Genomic DNA, 22973 nt, shown 5'->3' with positions numbered 1-22973 from the left:
GCTTATTGCATCACATTCTGATGTTTAAAATCCATTTGTTCCGCAAAGTGCAGTTAGTAACAATTCTTTAAGAATACGTTTACATAGTGAGTCACGATGTTTGTACTTCTGATTGGCATGTTTTTATTATTTGGGAAAAAAAAAAAAAAAAAAAAAAAAAAAAACTGCGTAAAGCAGTTATTATTAAAGAAATCTGAAATCTGTATGTATAGACAGAATAAAAGTCTCTTTTCTCCAAAACTGATTAAAAAAATGGATTCAGAAGAGTTTTTTCGTGACGTCTGTACGTACGTGTGTATGTGTTTCCCATAACTCAAAAATGAGTAGCCTCAGAACATTTAAATTTTGCATATGGGACTGCTATAACCCTTTTTGATTGCAGTCGGCAACACCAAAAGTATATATATATATATATATATATCCACTCTGTTACTCGGCTTGCTGAGCTCAGTTTTTTTATTCTTATATGTTGGTAAATTGTGCATATTTTTGCTTTAAAAATGTTTGAATTATGTTGTTCTTATGTTTCAGTTAATGTTTTTATGCCTTTAGTTAATATGCGTGCAATAGTTGTAGAATTATCCACAATTTTAAAGTTGTTCAAGTGCTACGTAACCTAACCGAGCAGCCATTTGTTTACATTTGAAACTTGGCAGAATAGTAAATTAAGTCAGTTTCTGAACCTTCATTGTCTTTTTGCCGCGTGAAATGGAACCGAAAAATCTGCCTTTGTCCGCTGGCCGAATTGCTTGTTTTTGCGTAGAAACTCTTAATTTTAATTTTAATTTTTTTTTCAACTCTTTTAACTGTATTTCCTGTTTTATGTTTTTCTATATTTTTCAATTTTTAAAGCTCTTTTGAGTTTTTATGTATTTTTACCTTGCCGCGAAATGAAAACTGAATGAGAAATATATCTGTAATGAAACTCTAGGAAAGAAAGTTTAAATGAAATTCAGAAAAAGGTGTGTATAATTTAATAAGCCCTACAAAGAGATGTGGTGCTCACATCAGATTTTTTTTTTGGGCTTTATTATTAAGCATCGCTTTCTTTGCACTTACATAAATTTCAAGAGCCAAGTGACAAGGTATTCAAATACAGCATATTTTTAATGTTCCCGACAGAGTGTCAGCGATTACTATAGATTTATTTTATGCTTAATATATTATTTCACTGAAAACGAGTCGATCGAGCGACCAGGATTTTAATGAGTCCAGCTAGTGTAATCTCATAATATTATTTAATATTTCTAATTAGGCATCTCACGGTTTAAATCAGTCAGATTAAAAAGTAGAAAAGGAATGTTTTAGAACTGCATTTGCTGCTTTTTAGTACCTTGGTTTGCTATTCAGTATCGGAAGAATTAAATTTGAAAGCTAAATATCTTGACTGGCAACGCGCTGGTGAGTGAAGATCGTAAGTATTCCGCGGGATGTTTCCGAATTCGTCCGACAAATTCAGACTGGTGATAGTGAGTATCAAAAGGATGAAAAATTGCCATAGAACATGGGTCGCAAACCACATTTAGTCGGCAAAAATAATTATGAAGGGTATAACGTCAAATGGAACAAAAGGGGTTAATAATAAATAGAAAAACATTTATTTGACGTAAAGCAGGATTTGCAGTGCACAGTTCACCTTCAGAAAGGAGACGACGAGAGAGTTTTATAGGAATTGTTTGAAGTAGCGGCCGTAAAGGTCATTGCACAGATGACACCTACCGACGGACTGCTGGATACGTTCAAACATACAGGGCCTTATTGGTGATGTCCGCTGAAGTAACGACGGGAAGCATGTAGGCCTAGCAACAGGCCCGCCTCGTTCCATCCACCTCCTGGTATATGTTGCATCGAAGTGGTTACGCAACGCAGTCGTTGACCGTCATTCACGAACCATCTGTTTTGGCGCGCGGTGGCCGGTATACACTGCATCAATTCCGGGAGGACGTGCTGCGGGAAAACAAACTAATTTACGCTGTTGGGGAGTTCAAGTAGATGAGAACAGAGAGATGTTAGAGAATTAACTGCCCAGATGTTAATACCGAACTTTCTGTTGCACTTTCGACGAGACAGCGCGGTGGGGATATTCAGATGACCACATATGCGCATTGTGCATGTTGCCTATGCCGTCTCCCGTAAAGCAGGATTCATCTGAGAATAAAACAGAGGCGAGAAACTGTGAATCATTATGTGTGACATCCAGCATCCAGCGTACGAACTCAGCCCGAAGGGAGTAGTCGGCATCGCCAAGAAATTGAACCTTCTGGACGTGGAAAGGGTGCATGTGTTCTGCATGCAGAACCTTCCACACCATTTTATGACGAATACCCATTTCATTTGTAACCAGTCATGTACTGGTTGACTCCAGAGCGGTACACCTTTGCAATACTAAATTTTCTATTTCAGATGTGCGCTCATTGCGTTCTTGCCCTTCATTACGCCTGATTATTTGGAAAGATCCCGTCTCCCGCAGCCGTCGATCCATGTTCGTGAAGGTGGAAAATGGCTCTTTCAGGTATTGCTTTTGATAGATAAGTTGAGCTAGGCGTCCACTGCCGTCTGCCAGACCGTAAATCGCATGCATATCTGCATATTCCTCGTTCGTTTAATGTTGCATGTTACTTTCGAATGAAAATTAACACCCCGGATTCTGTAATGCCTACTAATGAGTACTTGCTCTCTACTTTTATTTTCTCCGTATGCATAGAAAATTTGCTTACGAGAAGGTTTCTTCTCGACCGCAGTGCTCCTTGTATTTTTTTCGTCATTCTCTTCGTCAGGCTAATTGTCTCGTCGACGTCTGTTTTTACAGTTTTCACCCACTAACTGTGATTTACGACCCCGTATTCCTTGGTAATTCTTCATCCTGTCGATAAATACTATCAAGGCAATCATTCCTCGGAATTTGTTGATCAAATTCAGAAACACCCTGTTTTTCAATGAGTGGCAACACATTTGTTTTCAAATAGCCGAATTTGTGAATTAAAGCTGAAAGACAAACTGATTAAAACTGAAATCTTACATTTTGCTGAATGGCTAAAATCTGACTCGCCGGAGACTTTTTTTTTTTTTTTTTTTTAAATTTTCCGGTTTCAAACTGTGGAGTTTGTTCAACAAAAATTTGTCAAATTTATATAAAATATGAAATAAATTAAAAACAAATTCGAAATTCAAAATTCGGCTTTCGAGATGTCCTGTTCGAGTGGAGGACTACTTGTATGAGTAACCCGGTGGCTATAGGTGTCGTCGTTTCTCTACAATGCGAGGAACATACATATATGCAAATTGTTCATTATTTAATTTTTTTTAACATTACAGCACGATAACATTTGTTGGCAACAATTTGAAAAGTGTTTCGTACACAAAACTAAATCAACGAAATAAATGAGGATCGATATTATTAGCAACTCTGCTGTCAAGCAGACGACGTACCCGAACGGCTTCTCACTGGGGCGAGTGAAAGCTAAAACTATTTTACTCCCGTCAGTGGCAACTTATTTCATTTAAGTCTCTGAGCTCCCTGATTAAAACTGAACCATAAATATTTTACTTTTCGACGAGTAGTAAGACATTTTTTTTAATCGTTGATTTTGTGAATCAAAGTTTCATTAAATTCAAAATTTAAAAAGTTTGCATCTATAAATTTTTTGTATTTACTGTTCTGCGTAATTACAAACGTTGCAACAAGTTATCTAGGTTAAATGAAATGTTCAGTACATTATCTTGGAGATCAAATTTAAGTAATAAAAAATAATTATTAATTCTTTTTTTGAAAAATATTTCTTTGAATTCCCTTTTTTTTTTTTTTTTTTTTTTTTTAATTTCTGTTTTTATGAATTCTCCGAAAATTTTTTCTTACATAAACTAACAGCCAAGGGAATTTGAAAAACACTATACAGACACCGCATACATTTGCGCTGAATCCGATCACATGTTTCCGTGGCAGTTTTGTTAACATTAAACGATGAGAAAACAATCCACATGATTTCTTTGTACGCATATTAAATTATGCGTTTCCGCATTTCACTTAAACTAATTCCTGGAATTAATCTAACTTAACTATTAAACCAATCCCTCAAGTTGAATTGAAAATGACATGAAAAATTTCAAATTTTCTAAAATAAATCTCTCGGCCAATTATTGTCTTACGGGAGTCAAACTTCTTTTATATTTATTTTCTCATAACGAGTATAAAACTTTCCGAAATATAAGTATAGAACTGGGAGACCACAATAAAAACTAGATTTCTTTATTTGTGCATTTTTTTTTATTTGAAATTCCCAAAGCATGAATATTTTCGTCATTTAAAACTCTTCCGTAATTGGAAGTCTACGACCAACGACTGCGGAAATAAAGGCGCGTAAGTGGGGTGTGTGTGTATATATATATACAAACACACATACACTTTTGGTATTGCCGATTGCAATAAAAAAGGGAGGCGCACTCCTTAATTATGTACTAGATCAAGATTATTATTGCTTTGTTTCTTCTTCACAACTATATATTTTTCTATTGTATTAAGATTATAATTTCTGAATGTTTTTTAGTTGCTTCAAGCAAAGATGACAATGTAATTTTCCTCGGACTGTGACTCAGTAACTTGATTATGTTAAATTAATGCCTGTCTGATCTGCTTGGGCAACTGAGGCTAAGGCAGAGCTGGTAGCAGACTTTCCATGATCAGGCACTATTCCGCTTGGTAATCTTTTAGATAATCTTAGGTCGGAAGCCTGTTCAGTAGTGCTATGTATGCTATATTAGATGTTGTAGCAGTCCCATATAGAAAATTTCAATGCTCTACGGGTAATCATTTTTGAGTTATGTGAGATTCATAGCAACATATGTACGTGCAGACGTCACGAAGAAAGTCCATTTTGAATCTATTTTACAATCCGTTTGGGAATAAAGCATCGTACGTGTAGACATCATGCAAGAGAGTAGTCAAAAATGCACTCCGTTGAAATCGGAAATCAGAAACTTTACTCCACTGCAAGTACTTCCTTTACTTCGTACAAGGTTGCCGTTCAAAATGAATATGGAATTGTAATAATTTAATGTAAATATAACAAAAAACATATGAATAGGTACTTTCACAGCATTTTAATTAAAGAAAAGGCAAAAATATGTTTATGAACTATCCACAGTGCCTTTCGTTTCGAAAGTTCGTTTATGAACTCTCAGTAATGTTTCTGTAAAATATTTGACGGATGCTGTATCTCAAATCTTAACACTTGGAGGGAATCCCTCGTTGAAAAAGAACATACCAATGTGAAATTTAAAAATCTATCAAAAAGGAAAAAAAGTAACCTTATTAGATGTTTCCATGAAATCTCCCTCCCAGGAGGATAAAGGGAGGAAATTTTTTCCAAATCCCCCTCCTGAAGAATAGACATCTATGTCTGAACACCCCCAAAATATATAGAGTTATTCAAAATTTCCTCAAATAAGGATGTCTCTTTGGCTTAATTTTAAATGGTTGATTAAAATCGAAACCGATGTGTATGGTTATTTAATCCCTTACTCAGCGACATTCTGTAGTCATTTTTTATAAACTGTCAATAATTTGGCAATTTTATCTCGGTTTGGAAAAAAAAAAAAAAAAAAAAAAATTGATTCTGTTAACCGAACTGTTGATCCCTATAAAGGATGTATATTTCATGTATTCTTACACAAACGGGCAGAACTTTGACAGTTCGATAACAATATTCAAATATTATTAAATGTGATCACGTTAAGCGGCTTTTACTGTATCGAAATGCGAGCCTGCAAAATGTCTTTTTGAGGCTGATGAATGTATTTACTATGCAGCATATCGTTTGCGAAAGCTAAATGGAACAGTGAAAGTACCCAGGAAAGCTGCAAAACTTTTAGTCGGATATAACAGTCGTGACGCAAAGAATTCAAAAACTGATAATCAAATCTATGAGTCCTGGACTCGTCGGTGACCGACAAGTGGCCTAAGCTTAGTTCGTTGCGAGGAGCTGTCATGATTTCCTCATCTCTATTATTGAAGAATATGTATGTATGTATTTTTCTCGCATTCTGTGAAAACGACGGCACATAGATCCGTCAGATTTTCAACACCCCAGCACATGTACCTCAAAGCTCGAATTTTTTAAAAATTTATAAGCTTTACATTGCCGCTCGGCAAAAGTGTAAGCTATATATGTATCAAATTTGATCAGAAGAAGTCTGTTCCCACGCATCAAAATGCAATATATTTGTCTTTCGAATTGAATCAACAAACTCAGTGATTTAAAAGTAATCGTTAAATTTTTTCTCTTTTTTATAGTTACTAGTTAAGGCGGTGTAAAATAGGTAAAAGCCACTCAAAACGTCTTCCTTTAAAGCATCTCTTCTCAGCCTTATAAGCTTCGTAGTAATTCATCAGTAGGTCGAACGAATGGAATAGATTAGAATTTTTAACGAAGTATTCGAGGGCCATCTGTCTAAGCGGACGCAAGCCTTCGTGGGGTATTTTTAAAGGGAAACTGCCTCATATTCATGTTACACATAAAGAAAAAGCAGAGGACGCGTATATTTGCTAGGTATCGTTTAATTAATCTATTAAGAGGAATGCGTGAGGGCTGTCCACTAAAAGAAAGAGTTGCCATCAACGAGGGTTTTTAAGTAGAACTTTGCCGCTGTTTGAATTCGGGTATAATTACTAATGCTCAACGAGATAAGATTTGTGGTTTAGAAATAAATTTGAATAAGAAAGCGAATTTTAAATATATTGTGTTGGAAAGTATGTATTTTGCACTTTGAAAATTCTTCCCAGCTGTGCTTTATCTATTTATTTTCATATTAATTCTATTACTAATTTTTGTGTAAAGTCGTCTCTTGGGTCTATTATTAAATAATTAACTAATAAAAATCTGTATGTATGCATCTTCCTCTTATTGTGGGAAAACGACAGCACCTAGAGCCACTCAATTTAGAATTTATATATATAGTCTTCCACATGAACATGACTAAAATTAGCCGAATTTTTAATTTTTTTCATATTTTATACAAACCTTACAAATTTTTCTTTAACAAACTCTGCAATTTGAAAGAGGAAAACGGCTAGCCTGTTCGACGTAAAACATTTTAACTCCGGCGCGCTAGGCTTTACCAATCGGTAGAAGGTAAGATCTTACAGTTTTATTTGCAAATTCCGCTATTCGAAAATAATTTCTTACCACTTCCTGAAATAGAATAATTACTATCTCCACGCACCAGCGTGTTGTCTATTAGTAAACTGTAAGATATTTAACTTTGAAGTTTAGTCCTTTTGTTTTTGAGTTAGCAAAACCAAAGGATTGAAAAGCAATAAACGCAGCTCTTAAAAATATTCTTTTTCTGTCTTTTAATCTGATTAATTTGAGTAAAAATGCATTTTAATCACAAAATGTCTATTTCAAAATACACTGGAGTCCCGCAAACTCGACTCTCGATATCTCGACATTCCGTTTAACTCGACAGCTTTTTAGGAACTTTTTAAAGATATCTCTTTGCCAAACAGAACAAATATTGAATAATAAAAATATAAGTAAAATAAAGTACATATAATTATTATTTATGCTTATGTCTTTCCTGTTCTGTTCAAAGATTTGAGTGTTTTCTTTCTGTAAATTTGTTGGTATGGCATTTGGTATGGATATTTTGTTCCTCCATCGCCTACGGGATAAAGCTGCACGACGTCTTAATGAGTGTGAGAGACAATCTACCATCACACGATATTTTTCTACCAAAAACTAATAGTTTTCCTTTATTTTTGTATGTAAGTTTTTAAACTCAATTACTTTGGGGTATTTGTTCTTTTTATGGCTCCTATTGTAGTAGAACTTCACATAAATAATCAACATTAATTCAGTTGTATGATGTACTTTTCCGTTTCCAGTATTGTACTACAAATATTTATAGTAAGTCACAGTTAAATATTAAGAGTTCTGAAAAACCCACGCCTTATTCCGTAAAACTCGACTTTTCGAAAACTCGACACTCTCTCAGTTCACATTATGTCAAATTTGCGGGACTCTACTGTATATAATATTTTTATGAAATGATATTAGCTGGACTTATTAAAATCATTACATATTTTTCTTTCTTTTTAATATCCACTTTAGGCGGCTGGTCGCAGAAGCGGCTAGTGTAATAAAAATTGAAATAAATGAATAAAGAAATGTGAAGTTGGTAACATTAGAATTAGCGACGAAAGAACTAAATATTGCTGGATGAACGCTTATCTTAATCATGTAATGAAATAGCTTTTTCTGATATTTTATGTTAGTAGTCGTTTATCTCGCAGGAAATTATGTCGTTCAGGAAAATGCCCAACACTGATCTTGGCTGTGAAAACGAGATTACGCACAGCCAAGAAGGCATGAAGGAAGTAGTTTTTATTTTGATTATGTATTGTCAGAAAAATAATTTGCAGTGAGCTTCAACTTTTGCGTCCTTCTCAAACAGCAACGTCGAAACAGGTGTCTACATCAGAGCATGCTGCAGAAGCATGATTTGACGGGGGGGGGGGGAAACAACGGTGGTGTTTTAGTATTGCCTGCTTCCAAAACCTATGACGGAAACGGTTGTTGGACGACGTTTTTTTTAGCCATACCACGTGTCGCAATTTATTGTTTGCGTTAAAGGTTTTGGTTGCGCAACAGACAATTAAATTGAAAGAAAAATTAATTGTTCAAAGTTGAAAGAAATGTGTGGTAAATTACTTTAAAAAATATTAGCCAATAAAGCAGTGGTTACATAGTAGCGGAATTCTGTTGCCATTCTGCAAAATGTAAGATACAGTGAAACCTCGTAGCAAGCATAACTGGTTACCGAATCCTGCTTGTAATATTTAACACTATTTAAACGATTTTTTTTTTCCATAGGAGCCAGTGTAAAATATAAAATAGGTTAATGCGTTCCATTCCGAAAAACAATACTCAAACAAATTTATAAAACGTCCTTTTTTTCAAGAAAGTAGCTTAAATACATTGGTTTTTCTCTATGCTTGAAAATACACTGGAGTCCCGCAAACTCGACTCTCGATATCTCGACATTCCGTTTAACTCGACAGCTTTTTAGGAACTTTTTAAAGATATCTCTTTGCCAAACAGAACAAATATTGAATAATAAAAATATAAGTAAAATAAAGTACATATAATTATTATTTATGCTTATGTCTTTCCTGTTCTGTTCAATGATTTGAGTGTTTTCTTTCTGTAAATTTGTTGGTATGGAAAATATAATATAGCAAAAAATATATTTTCTCCCTCCTTTCAACGTCCTTCGGGGTGTAACAGATAGCACACTCGATGCGTATTCGAGAGGTCCAGGTTCGAGTCCCGGCTAGGGCATTTCCTCATTTCTCACGTCTAATGTATCAAAATAACCTAATTCCTCTACATTGGCGTTCGTACTAAAAGATGGTGGGTGATGATTTACCAGGATTTGGCGATTGGGTCCCCTAATCTCCATTCGCCTTTTAAAAGGGGAAGTACGTAAAGTGCCAGAATTGGGCGCAGGCTGACCCACCTAACCAAACAAGTTGGTCTTATGGGAAGTATATAAAGTTTTCTCCCTCCTTCCAGCATGCCTTCGTGGTGCAACGGTTAGCATACTATGCGCGAGTTCGAAAGGTCCAGGTTCGAGTCCCGGCGAGGACATTGCTCATTTCTCACAACTCCTGGTTCTCAAAAACCTAATGACTTTAAAACAGCATTATCGTTAAATAAATTTGTTACCTACAGTTTCCCGCTTCCTATACTTATATTTCGGAAAGTTTAAATACTCGTCTGCAGAAAAAAAAAAAAAAAAAAAAAAAAATAAACCGCAACCAGAAGTTTAACTCTTACGACAAAAATTGACCAGGATATTTTATTTCAAAATTTGCAATTTTTGATTTAATTTTCAACTTGCCTTGAGGAATCGGTTAATTAAGTTAGAATAATCGAGGAAATTATTTTAAATGAAGTGAAGCAAGAAATGTGTATAATTAAATATACGTACAAGGAAGTTATGGCGTCCGCATCAGATTTTTTAAAAAATATTTGTTGCCATAACCTTATTCTTTAAAGGTTATTTATATTTACCAGATAAATGCGAATTATTTATCACATTTTCAGACAATGGACGAAACAGATAGCCGAGAGACGCATATTAGCAAAAGGGCAAAGCAGAAAAGGGGTGAAATGAAAACGCATTTAGAAACGTGGATGTATCAAAAAATATCATGATTGGTAATTGGATAAGAGCTGTCTGCATTGCAGGATTGCATAGAATAGCATGAAGTGGATTAATTTCGAAAAAATGCAGTCTAGAAAAAGTTATTATGAACAATTATTGCTTTTAGAACAGAAAGGGTCGAAACACAAGTTAAAATGAAGAATTATGGGACTGGTAGTAATTTAAGCTATAATTTTGATTTACATATTTTTTATCTTATATATATATATAAGACAAAAGTTCAAGCAGACAAAAGTTTCACATATTTGTCTGCTTGACCATTTTCTTGAGCGCAGCGCTCTCTTGTTTGCATATATCTATACAGCTTTATTATTTTTTAGTAAATTTTCTGTCAATTTTACATATACGCAAAATGAAAACAATTGTATAAATTTTACTATTAATATTCTTACTAAACCTCGGCTCAAAAAAAATTACTTTGCAGCTGCACTAAATGAAGTTACTCTGAACCGGTGGGCGGTAAGACAACTTTTTAAATATACTTAGTACGTATAAAAATGTTCAGTATCTTTGGTCTAATGTTACCAACGTATTCGTGGATAAACGCATAGACAAAATAATTGTTTCTGTGTTATAATAATAGACGTAATAGATGTAGATAATCTATATACGTGATTTGTTGAATGGTGTCTGAATCTAATATATACATATATATATATTCTATGGTTCGGCTAAGAAGAAGCTTGCAAAGTACCTGTTGTTCGAAAATCAACATCACTACAGATTTTGTAGTAAAAAAGATTAGGAAAAAAGATATTAAACATTTTTAACCCAATTCAAATGAATACCCACATACACCCTTTTCACAGGGAAAAACATGCACACCACCAACACTGTAGTCACGAGAGGATGGATAAAAAAGAATTTGCAAACGTGTTTGACCAAGTTGTTTGACCTTCGGGGGCTCGGATATAGGGCAAGATGGCGTGGGCTTGCGAACTTCGACAAACAAGTTAATGAACTTCAACGTCGTAAGGGTTCCGAGTTTTAAATATTTATATTCTTTTGGGCAAATTTTTTTCGTGATGTGACGATGCGAAGATTAGTAGGCGCAGCTTAATGCGATAACGTTTGACCAGCTAGTTTGATAACTAACCGAATGATACTATTGAAGGAGAGAGAAAAATGCCCTTCAAAATACCTATTATATTTTATTGAAACGTACGTATACATAAGTACTTTCACATAAATAGCAACCCTCGTATACATAAGTACTTTCACAGCATTTTAATTAGGAAAATAAAAAAAAATTAAAATGTTTAAGAATTGTTCATAATGCCTTTAATGAAAAATTCATTTAGAGCGGTTCATAACGTTTCTGAAAATTATTTGACCCCTAATCTTAACAATCGGAGAGCATCCCTCAGTCACTGGAAGTGAACATGTAAATTTAAAATTAGGCAAAAAAGCAATCTATGTCAGACGTAGATGTTCAATGGATTTGTTTCTTTTTTTCCTCCCTCTTTTTCTTTCTTTCTCGTTCCCCCCCCACACACACACCGGAGCAGCGGAAAAATAAAATTCACTGATTCCCCCCCTTTTGAAGAAGATGGATCTATGTGTAATTATCTTCAAAACCGATTGTGTTATTCAAAATCTACACTGAGAGAAGATTTCTTTTTTTTGGATTAATTTGGTGTAACTATAAACATATTATTAATCATTACTAATCTATATATATAAAGAAGAAAGTATGTTTGTTTCTACACTAATAACTCAGTCACTACTATAGCTATCGTCACCAAACTTTCTTACAATTCTTTTCTGGGTCCTGGAAAAGGTCAACGTCGAGTTCCCCCTCCCAAAAAAAACCTAAAATCAGAGACATTAATTAAAACCTCGGGAAAACAATTTTCGCCCTCATTTTTCCGAGTGACAGTCTCGCTAGCTGGAGATGAACATTTGCTTTATTTCGAAAGTTGTTGCCATTGTACAAATCCTAGAGTTTGTTAATAAAAAATTTCTAAGTCTCACGCTCAATTTCTAAGCATTAAATACATTATTCCGGTCTCCAAAAATTCATGGGAAGTCATTTCGACTGCGTACGTCTTTAAACAACCGAGATATTAATTAAAAACTCCGAAAACATTAATTTCCTTACGCATTTTTCCGAGTGGCAACACTCTCGCGAGTTGGAGATAAAAATGCTTTATTTTGAAAAGTGATGCTACTGCTTACTGTCCAATCGTAGAGTTTGTTAATCAAAAATTTGTAAGTTTTATAAAATCTCTCTCTCTATATATATATAAGGAAGAATGTCTGTTTGTGTGTTTGTTTGTTCGCGTTATTGATTTCTGATCAATTATGATCAATTTTTTGCCACATTTAATCGACTAAAATTGAATGTAGGTGAAATATTGGATGGAACTTGAGCTTTTACGACCATTTGATTAGAAAGACGAAATGAATAAAAACTGGGTGCCATTTTTGCTGCTATAATGAGAAAGAATTAGTTTATTTTCTATCGAAATGTTTTATGTGGGTTCCATATCGTATCAATTTGAAAAATGTATGACTATGAATCACATTTTTTGCATCATTGTTACAGAAGGATTACAGCAGTATCGTTCTCTCTTTAGGTTCATTACTCTCAATCTAACTTAACTGGTATCGGGTACTTACGCTAGTAAGAAATAAATCATTAATGCATTCATTACCAGGGCATTGAGATGGTACAATTTTTCATTAATTATTATATTTAACAACAAATTTGGTTTAAAGATGAAATTATGAGGTATATTTTAGATTTGAAGGAGAAAAATGTGAAAAAAATATTTAATTTTGCATAAAAATTAGGAATTAAAATATGTTTTCATAGCTATGCTAAACTGGTAAAATTTACATGTTTCTGAACCCATGTTTTAGATTAAGCATGCAGATTCATATAACGGCTTTGTTATTTTTTTTGGAACATATGATCAGTTTTCTATATCTAGATTATCTAGATCAATTTTTGTGCTCATCCTTTTCTATTGTGCGTTAATGTTTTTATTCTTGACTGATTTTAAGATTCGGTAATTTGATGCGTCTTGTGGGCGGTTGATCAGAAGACACATCAAATTACCAAATCTTATCGGTTTAATTTAATTTTTATTCATTTATTTACTTATTTATTTTTATTATTTATTTATTTAGTGCTTGAGGGAGAGGGACTTGTATCTAATCACCTTCATATAATCTACAGTTTCAAAATGTACGTCAGCAAACTGTTTGGAGACATTTCTCTACCGCTTGGCAATTTAAAATTTGTTTTTACTTTACTTGGCGACTTTATGTGTTACCTGTGGAATTTATGTAAGTTTTTAAAAAATTATTCTCTTAACACTTTGATAATGCTCACCAACAGCTGAGCGCTAAAATCGCTAACACTCGTACTTCGGTTCAGGGTTCAGTTTAGGTTGGTTTGGTTTAGTTTATTATGGCAAAGCACACTAGGGTTATCTGCCTAAGCGGATGGATGCCATCATGGAGCAAGTTTTAGAGGAAACTAGGTCATATGCTTGTTGTAAATAGAGAAAAACACGAAAACGCCCATGCAGCCATCCCGTTCACCTGGATTCGAACCTCGGACCGAACTACCAGTGCTCAGCGACTTCACAGCTCGTCCACTAGTGAGTCCCATTGAAATATGATAACCGTAATTTTTCTCGATTTTACCGCTTGGCCGGTGGTGGGCCGGTCCGTTGTTCGAAACCCAGTAAATAGGCTGGCTGTATGGAAACACGGCGAACAGGTTTCCATGGATTTATCTGTAACTTGCATACGAGCCAGTTTCTCTTAGAAGTCTTCCACGGAGCATCCGTCCTTTTGGCGGATACCATCGAGTGTGCCTTCGTAATCAAATTTAAAAATAAAAATGCTGTTATCGTGTTAACTGAATTGTTGATTTCAATAAGTGGTATATTTTACATGATTTCATATAAAATTGGGTGGGACTATTCATGTTCCATTGACTGTTGTATGAAATTTATCAGAAACAAATAAAACTGAACGTGGTTCTTAATCTATAATTTCCATAGTCATATTCATTTCCACACATATCATATAATTATATAGTCGTATTCATCTACATATATATCATATAGTCATATTTATCTTCTCATAGTCATCTTCTCATCAGCCCTCTGAGAGATAGCCGGTATAAATTGTATGGAAAACAAGCAAAATAAATGTTTTGATAAATAGCATCAATTTGAAATGATACATATATTAATTCTTTCGCACGCTATTAAAAAGTATAGGTTAAAGTACGGTAGACGCCAATTAATATGATATCGGTTAACGTTATCATTCGGATATTGTTATCAAATTGCCGAAATCCCGCCATTTTGTATAAGAAAGCATGGAAAATGCATCACTTACTGTAATCAACAGTTTATTTTATAATTATTAAAGAATAATTTTTTTGACTAAAGTAAAGTGGCTAGATAAGGCCTAAATAGATTATAAAAATTGCTAAGTAGCAGAAAAATGTAGTAAACTAAGGAACTCGTCTCTAAACAGCTTTGTTTCAATTTCATTTAACCATTTAAAACCAGGCAACTTTAGTTTGTGTAGATTTAACTCTACACTGACGTGCCAAAACATTATGACCATCCTCACATTTTTCAAAGAACTCGTCTGCGTGACGTGGGGTAGACGTGATTAAGTGGGTACGATATTTAATTGCTACTGGAGAAGGTAAGGAATCACTCTTGCACTTACTTTTGGAAAGGCGGGCTGCTCTAAGCGAATTTGATAGAGTGCAGATTGTAATGTCTCGAAGATTCGGAACGAGTATCTCCGAAATTGCACGACTGGTAGGTTGTTCACGATCTGCCATTGTTAGTATTTATGCAAAGTGGATAAATGACGGTGAAACCAGCGGTAGACGCCAAGGTGTTAGACGCCCACGCATCATCAAAGAAAAGGAACGTCAGAAACTGTCCTGCTTGGTACACCAAAATCGGTGCCAAGCAGTGGCTCAGCAGATAGCATGCAGGTCTAAGTGCTGTGATGTAGTGGCCGAAACCGCTACACAAACCCCGGGTTGTAATACACTTCTAACTCTAGTTCTAACAATATCATGAATTTTAATTAAAAAAATTTAAAAAAAACTTTAACAATTTCGGTTTATGTCGATGGGTGGTACTTGGATAATTCAGTCCCGTAATTTCAGAAACTTATTGAACAAGAATGTGCGCGATCAATAGCATACACAAGGAGTCGGAGTTTTAGCGGGCCAAAATGCCCATAACTGCAGCAGGAAGGTCCTGGTTATTCTCAGAAAACCACCTTCCTTTCTCGTTACCAAAACTTTTTCTCACTCACGGTGTCGTTACCTTTGCTGAATTCCGGGGGGGGGGGAGAAATCCACCACTCGTGCATAACTCGTGCATGTCCTCATTCCGACGCCCGTGAAACACATCTTTTATCTCTGGAACCGTTTATGTGACTTTCGAAGCTGCAACCAGAATAATTAACAAAGGGAGCTCGTTGCAACAGGATTTCTCTTCTGGTGTGAAAGAGGTACAACTGCACTCGGAAATCCCTTCCCCTGGACAACCAGAGAAAGACCATATATGCGACCTTGTCACAGTGCCATGTATAAGAGCACACAGTTCAGCGGACACTGTTGAATATGGAACTGCAGCAGCCGTCCCACCTCGCGTGCCTCTGTTGACCAAGCTTCATTGTCAACTACGCCTCCAGTGGCCCACGAACATCGAGATGTCATGTCTTGCCGGATGAATTACGATTTCTCATTCATTACGTCGATGGTAGTGTCAGGGTACGCCATCTTTCAAGCGAACAGTTCATCCCCCCTGTACAACATGTCATACACAACTAGTGGTAGCGGTAATATATTATGCTTTGGTGGACGTTCTTCTTATGGCCGGCTCTGAACCCTTATTGTAGTGGAATAGAACATGAAAGCTGAGAACTATCTGAACAAAATTGCGGATCAGGTGTACCCTTACATGGCATCTGTCTTTCCAACTGGAATTGGAATCTTCCGGCAGGACAACACCTCATGTCACGAGGCTCGAACTATGTTGGAGTGGTTCGAGAAGCATAAGGATGAATCCATATTAATGTCCTGGCCGAATTAACTCTCCGGATCTTAACCCGATAGAACATGTTTTGGATGTCATGGAGTGGCAGCTCAGTTCTCAAACACCACCATGTCGGAATATCTCGATTTTGCGTGACTGCTGCTTAGACATTTGGTATAATCTGTCTCCAGTCATCTACCAAGAACTTGCGGCATCCATGCCAAGGCGAGTTGCAGCTGTTTTTCAGGCCAAAGTTCGCGCAACGCGTTATTGAGTAGGTGGTCATAATGTTTTGACTATTCAGCGTATAGAATTTGAGGGTGATCAAACACACATCCTTCAGAAGGCGGGAAGAAACTCTGTTTTTTTATCCCTTTTAATTCTGGGGGGGGGGAGAAGTCCTACGAATACCTACGCCAAACTAGGTTTGCGTTTTTGCTTAATTTTAAATTTCACTCTGACATGTTTTTTCCCAATGAAGAATGTCCTTATATTTTTATATTAAATTAGCTAAATTCCACTGCTGTTTTGAAGTATATTTTTCGTCAATTTTTAATATTATCATTCGATTAATGTTATCAAAACAACCATGGACTAAACGTGATCACATTAAGAGGCACCTGCAACAGTAGGTGCCAAATTTGTGCTGAACATGAAATTGTAGCATAATGCTCGTAGAGAAAAATATCGCAGTTTGTCAGACTGCTAATTTGGTGATCAAACGTAAATGTCCGCAGAACCACTACATATTTCTGTTTTCTGTTATGGAAAAGAAGCAGGTCATTCCAATGCATTTTCACAATTATATGAAACATATTAAATTTCTTCTATTTGGATAGATAACAGGTTTTGTCGTAAATTCTTAGACACGTTTTGGCAATTCATTCTTCCAGAATTTCCTTTGTGAGAACTTTCATATCATAAATGAGATTGGAAATTCCGATTTAACTAATCTGTTGAACACAATATCCAATTCCAAAACATCCAAAATTCAGCAATTTTTGAGATGTGACGTTATACGAAATGAGTTAAAATTCATCTGAGTCTCGTTATTAAGTGAAGAAGACTTTATATGTATGTATCTAAAATTTGTTTCTCGCACTGTGGGAAAATCTTAGCACCTGGAGCCACCGAATTTCAAACACATAAACTCCACCAGAATATGGGCTCATTCGAATTTTAAATTTCGAATTTTTTCAGTTCGAGAGGGCTATTCAATCTCAAAACGCGATTTTATGTTATTTCACTTTTCATTTCAGTCTGTCGCCATTCTTGAAAATGCAAGATATTAATCTTTCAAATTCGAGACGAAGCTATTGAAAAGTAGTATATGAAGTTCTTAAGAGCATTTTTTTAAACTTTTCAATAGGATGGATTGAAATAAAAGTGCACTAAATTCAGATTATATATCAAATTAAAAACCTTCAAATTTTTTATAGAATGCCTTTACCACGTTAGCGTAAATGTATATTCGTGTATTATCCACGAAAACAATGTTTTTCAACCTTCTTTACGCAGTGCACCCCTTTCACCATTGCTAGATGTTCATTCCCTTTCCTCTTCTTCCAAAACTCAAGAAATATTTCTACATTTATGTAAATTTAGATTATTTTTAAACGAAGCTGTTGTTAAAAAATAGTCCTTTATAAATTAAGGAAATATGTAGAAAAATGCTGACAAATGTCAAAACTTGAATAAAAGTAGTTTTTTATATTCATAAACTAAAACTAAAGTTACTTAGTAGCTAAATAAAAGGTTACTCGTATTCTTTCTCCTCCTGAAACTTTCCTACCTCCATGGAAACTATGAAATCTCCCCCCGCCGAGGTGTTAATTCCTTCCCTGGTTGAGAATGCCTGCTGTAAAGTGTTTCGTTGTTCCACCTGGACTTTTCAATCGATAATCTCTACTGATAAACCCTATAAAACTGTAAAAGAGTCCTTTTGCACAACCGTTAAAAATCTGTTTCATTTCAGATTTATTATTATTATTTTATTTTTCATTTATTTATTTATTTATTTTCAGAATGAACTTGAATGTGTAACATACTGTTCCCGGCTTCTTTTACCGAAAACGTTTTCCGAAAATACGTTTGCTTAATCCTTTAGTTTGTAGCAATGTTGATTTTTGTGAGAAGTTTGCTGTAACATTCTTATTAAGAGTTTTTCTTTCACCATACATATTTCTATGAAGATCCGGCTACATATTTTTTTTTAATGAACCGTTACCTGCACTTCCTGAACAACCTAAATCTTAAGCTGTTGTGGATGAACTGCAGCCTTGCTTAAAAAATGTAACTAATCCGAAAACTTTATGCACATGATGCTTCAAGAGCTGAATTATTTATTTCTATATATGACTCTAAATGTCCCTTCCCTTCCTTTACGTAAATGTAAGGTTTTGCTTTGTCTAGACACTTCTGTGAATTTGCTGCAGATGCTACTACTAGAATGGAAGCGAATTTACCCTTTAGTCGGCATTGTCTTCTCTATATTTAAATAATTACTTATAAAACACTTTAAAAGACAATGGACATTTATTAAAATATAAAATGTTCTCGTAACTTACTAGGCTTACACGTAACTTATTCTTAAACTTACATATCGTAACAGACGTTCTTACTATATCATGCATGTCTTTTAAATGTCTACAGAACAACAACCAGAACTAGCCTTTGCCATATCATTTCATGTCACTAATATCTTTAATATAATCACTAATATCTTATTAATTTTCCTTAATGGCAGCAGACTTGAATGAAAGGTGGAACAAACACTGACAGTGGATGACTACAACGTAAAATCGCGTTTTCGAGACTAATAGTTTTTTTGGGCTAATAATGAAGCAAATAAGTTATTATATAAATAACTTAAAATTTCTCAGTTTTATATTTATTTTTCTTCAGTAGCATTAAAACGTTGTAAATCAAATCACGTTAAGTTTAGATAAGCGTCAGGTTCTCATAAGCCTACACGTCTCAAATAATTGATCCTAAAAAGGATTACTCAAACTAAAATTTAAGTAATAAAAAAAATGGAGCGGAGAGAAAGAAATTTTACTTTGCCTCATTAATTACACCTTTTATCATGCAACAAATATATTTATTTTTATAGGAAACCAAACTGGTGGGTTTGAACAGGAAGTAACTACGAAAATCACGCATGTTAATCTACGGCCATTCGTCCTTGGGATGAGATGAATAGAACAATGGAGTAGTTCTGATCTCCCTTATCATTGAAAGGGACAACCTCTATTTCATCCGTTCGCACAAAATAGTAGCTCCTGTACTCGTTGGGTATGTTTTGTGAGATGAATAATTCTCAATTGTCAATCCTTATATATATATCGTGCACACAAAAGTCCTTACGTAACCTTATGTTCGCAACCGTTGATCGTAAATATGTACAGAAGGTGTTTATACATTTTTAGAAAAATTTCGGTAAAGAATTAAAAAGGAGCAAATGTTTTGGAATAACAATATCTGGACACAGCTTATTATTTGAAATGATAAATATCGTCTGCTACTTTTAAACTGATTCTTCACTCAAAATGTCGGAAATAAGGTGTAGTATTAAACTGGTGTATTGAAGGATACAAGCTGTGTATTGCAGAATAAATTTTTGCCTATTCCGAACATAACTATAGTTTTATTCCATACTTCAAAAACGTTCTCAAGTGCATAATATTAAAATTTATATGCGCAAAATAAGCCACATTATTCATAGGAAAGGGGAAAACCTTAGTCATTAGTTCTACAGGGAAAGAAGACTTCAAACGAGTACCCGAAAATGGAATGTCCTGTTTCTAATGTTTATAAAGTAAAATCGTTGGTAAAGACAGAAGGTCCACCGACGCAGAAATCAATTGAAGAGTGTTTAAATACAGCTGTAGCAACAGCAAATGAAATAATAAACCACGATTTACAACTTGAAAAAGCTGAAAAACATAATGTTCGGCAGCTTTTTTCGAGGCATGTGGCTCGACGCAGAGCAATTTGAGAACCCTGCATGAAAACTATTTAGCAGGATAGAAATGGAAATACATTGTGACCCTGCACGAGGCCTAGGTTTAACTGAATGACTGCTATCGAAAAAGGTCTAGTTACTATCGAAAACGAAGAGCAAAAAACGTACAAACCTCATTCCTTCCATGCAAAGAAAGTTTCAGTCAGTGGTTAATGATTGTTGCAGGATTCTCATGCAGGAAAAATTAATAAAAAGAGTGAACAAAATGTTAAAGTCAATTTCAACGGTCTACCAAGAGAAAGTTTTACATCCGATATTTACAGAAAAAATTCCATTTCTTTGTTCCTGTAGCGATTTTAGCTGTAGCAATTATTATTGGTAGCGTAATTAAAAATAAGGTAAGTGTTAAATTTCACAAATTGAATTTTAAGGTAAGTTCAACTGCTTATTATAACAAAGCAGTTTGCTTAGCAAAGTAGTCCATTTCCAATAGGAAACGATAATCACTTGAGTTCAAACAGAGGTAGCGGAGAAAAAGTCCGGCTACGCTTCTTTGAGGGTTTCTTTTTCCGCTCTTGACAGAGCTTAGTAGCGACTCGGGACGAGCCGTAAAATACACAAGAGAGAAAGGGGCTCTCTAAAGCTTACTAGCGACTCGGGAAGAGCCGTAAAATGCAAGAGAAAGGCTCTCTCTTCTCTACGCAACGACTGCGTATACTTCAGACTAAATTCTCTCTAATTATTTTCACTCACTGTTTTTATGTCCAGGTTTTGTGGGCGTGTCTTGTGCGTCTGCTGCAGTGATTCGCTAAACGTCTTTTTCGGAGCATCTCTCCATTGGTTAACAGGCGCTGATTTGTTCTCAGATACTGTCTTGACAGCCTGAGAAACTGAAATTTTCCGTGGGAAAATTCATAACGTCTTTTTGGGAGGTCTATCTAAATTATTTCGAGAAACAGGCAGTTGGCGACAGTCTATCGCATACACACAATGGACACTCCACAACCCGTGAGAACTTGTATGAAAGTTTTCTCCTTTCGTAAAAACAATATGCTTTCCGAACTTTGTTGGGGGTCACGTTCGACCTCAAGAATTCGTAAGTGTCATCAGGGTGGTCATCTGGCGCCCATTTGAAGTCTCCTTTTCCCAGACTTCGTGGGAGCCCGTGGGAAAATAGCTGACGACGTTACAGCTATAGATTCCTTCCCCCTTCGGAAGAACTTTTCTCGAGTTGAAACGAAGAGGAAAGTTCTCCTCATCATTTCACTAACTTAAAAAATGACACGAAATAAACTGTTCTCTCGATAACACTTTCAAACACACCTTTACAGGAACACAGCTACATTGATTAATAACAGTACTAGTAATGTCACTATTGAAAAGTTCACATATAAGTCAATAAGGCATTAACTTTAGAGGCGAGAATTAATGGAATATTTAAAATCAGAATCACACACACACATATATATATACATACACATCACAAATATTCTTTAAAAAGGGACAAAATAACTGATGATATATTCGTATATTACACTTTGACTGTATACAAAATACTTATTCAGATAAGAAACTGGCATGATCACCTCTTTACACTCTATGTTTCGCCCGATTCGAAACGACTCAGCCCATCAGCATTTTTATTCAATTTGCCTGGGCGGTAAACTACCTCAAAGTTATAAGGTTGCAACACTAGAGACCACCTCATTAATCTCGGGTTTGAACTTGCGTTTTTGTTTAGCCACACCAGGGGGTTATGATCTGTTTCGATTTTGAACCTTTGCCCATCTAAATAATGATGCAATTTTTTTATGGCAAAAATGATACTCGCGCACTCCTTTTCCGTAGTGCTGTAGTTTTGTTCTGCCTTTGAGAACTTTTTACTTAAATATAAAATCGGATGCTCCTTGTTGAGATCATCCCGTTGCGAAAGAACGACTCCCATTCCAACATCGGAGGAGTCTGTTTGTACAATGAATTCCTTTGTATAGTCAGGTGCGAATAACACAGGTTTTTCGGTTAATAGCCTTTTTAACTCCCGGAAGGCTAGCTCGCATTCTTCAGTCCAGTCTATAGCTCCTTTCTTAGATTTCCCCTTCAGTGAGTTTGTGAGGGGTGCAGCTATTATAGAGTACTTGGGGATGTAGTGTCCGTAATATCCCGTTAAACCAAGGAACGCTCTGACTTGAGTCTTTGTTGTGGGTTGAGGAAACTGCAGAATCGCTTCTGTTTTCACTTCCGTAGGCGTTCGGAAACCGTTTCCTACCACATGCCCTAAGTATGTTACATGATTTTGTGCAAACTTGCATTTTGACGATTTAATTTTAAGATTTGCGTGCAATATTCGTAGTAGCACTTGGCCTAAGTGCTTTAAATGCTCACTCCAGTCATTTGAAAATATGGCGATGTCATCTAGATAGGGAATTGCGTATGTTTCGCATCCCTGAAGTATTTGTGCCATTAATTTGCTGAAGAAATACGGAGCGTTTTTAAGCCCGAATGGCATTCTTAGCGGACGGTATGTGCCAAAGGATGTTACAAACGCGGCAAGACGCTGGGCCTTGGGGCTGAGCGGAATCTGCCAATAACCCTTTGCTAAATCTAATATAGTAATATATTTAGCCGAAGCTACCGTCTCGACCCTTTCTTCAATATTCGGTAACGGGAAAAATTCGGTCCTAATTACTTGATTCAGACGTCTGTAATCAATACAAGGCAGGGGGTCTTTGTTCGGAGCCTCCACCAAA

At 35.4% G+C, this 22973-nt stretch overlaps 1 protein-coding gene across 6 annotated transcripts in view; it reads left to right on the top strand.

Annotated features, from left to right (window-relative positions):
* LOC118185025 (uncharacterized) overlaps positions 1-22973 on the top strand; it is a 221106-nt gene that overhangs the window by 4547 nt on the left and 193586 nt on the right. Inside the window, exon 2 of one of the 6 annotated variants that reach the window (XM_085823918.1) lies at positions 13363-13521. The exons of the other annotated variants lie outside the window; for them this stretch is intronic. The gene's annotated coding sequence lies outside the window, so the exon portion shown is untranslated. The remainder of the gene's footprint in view (positions 1-13362; positions 13522-22973) is intronic. 6 annotated transcript variants of the gene reach the window in all.

Source organism: Stegodyphus dumicola, chromosome 9, assembly GCF_044657685.1.
Source record: "Stegodyphus dumicola isolate Sdum_Otavi_A_Nest chromosome 9, ASM4465768v1".
Classification (NCBI taxonomy): domain Eukaryota; kingdom Metazoa; phylum Arthropoda; class Arachnida; order Araneae; family Eresidae; genus Stegodyphus; species Stegodyphus dumicola.
Note: the sequence above shows the minus strand (reverse complement) of the source record. Positions and strands in the feature narration are given on the sequence as shown.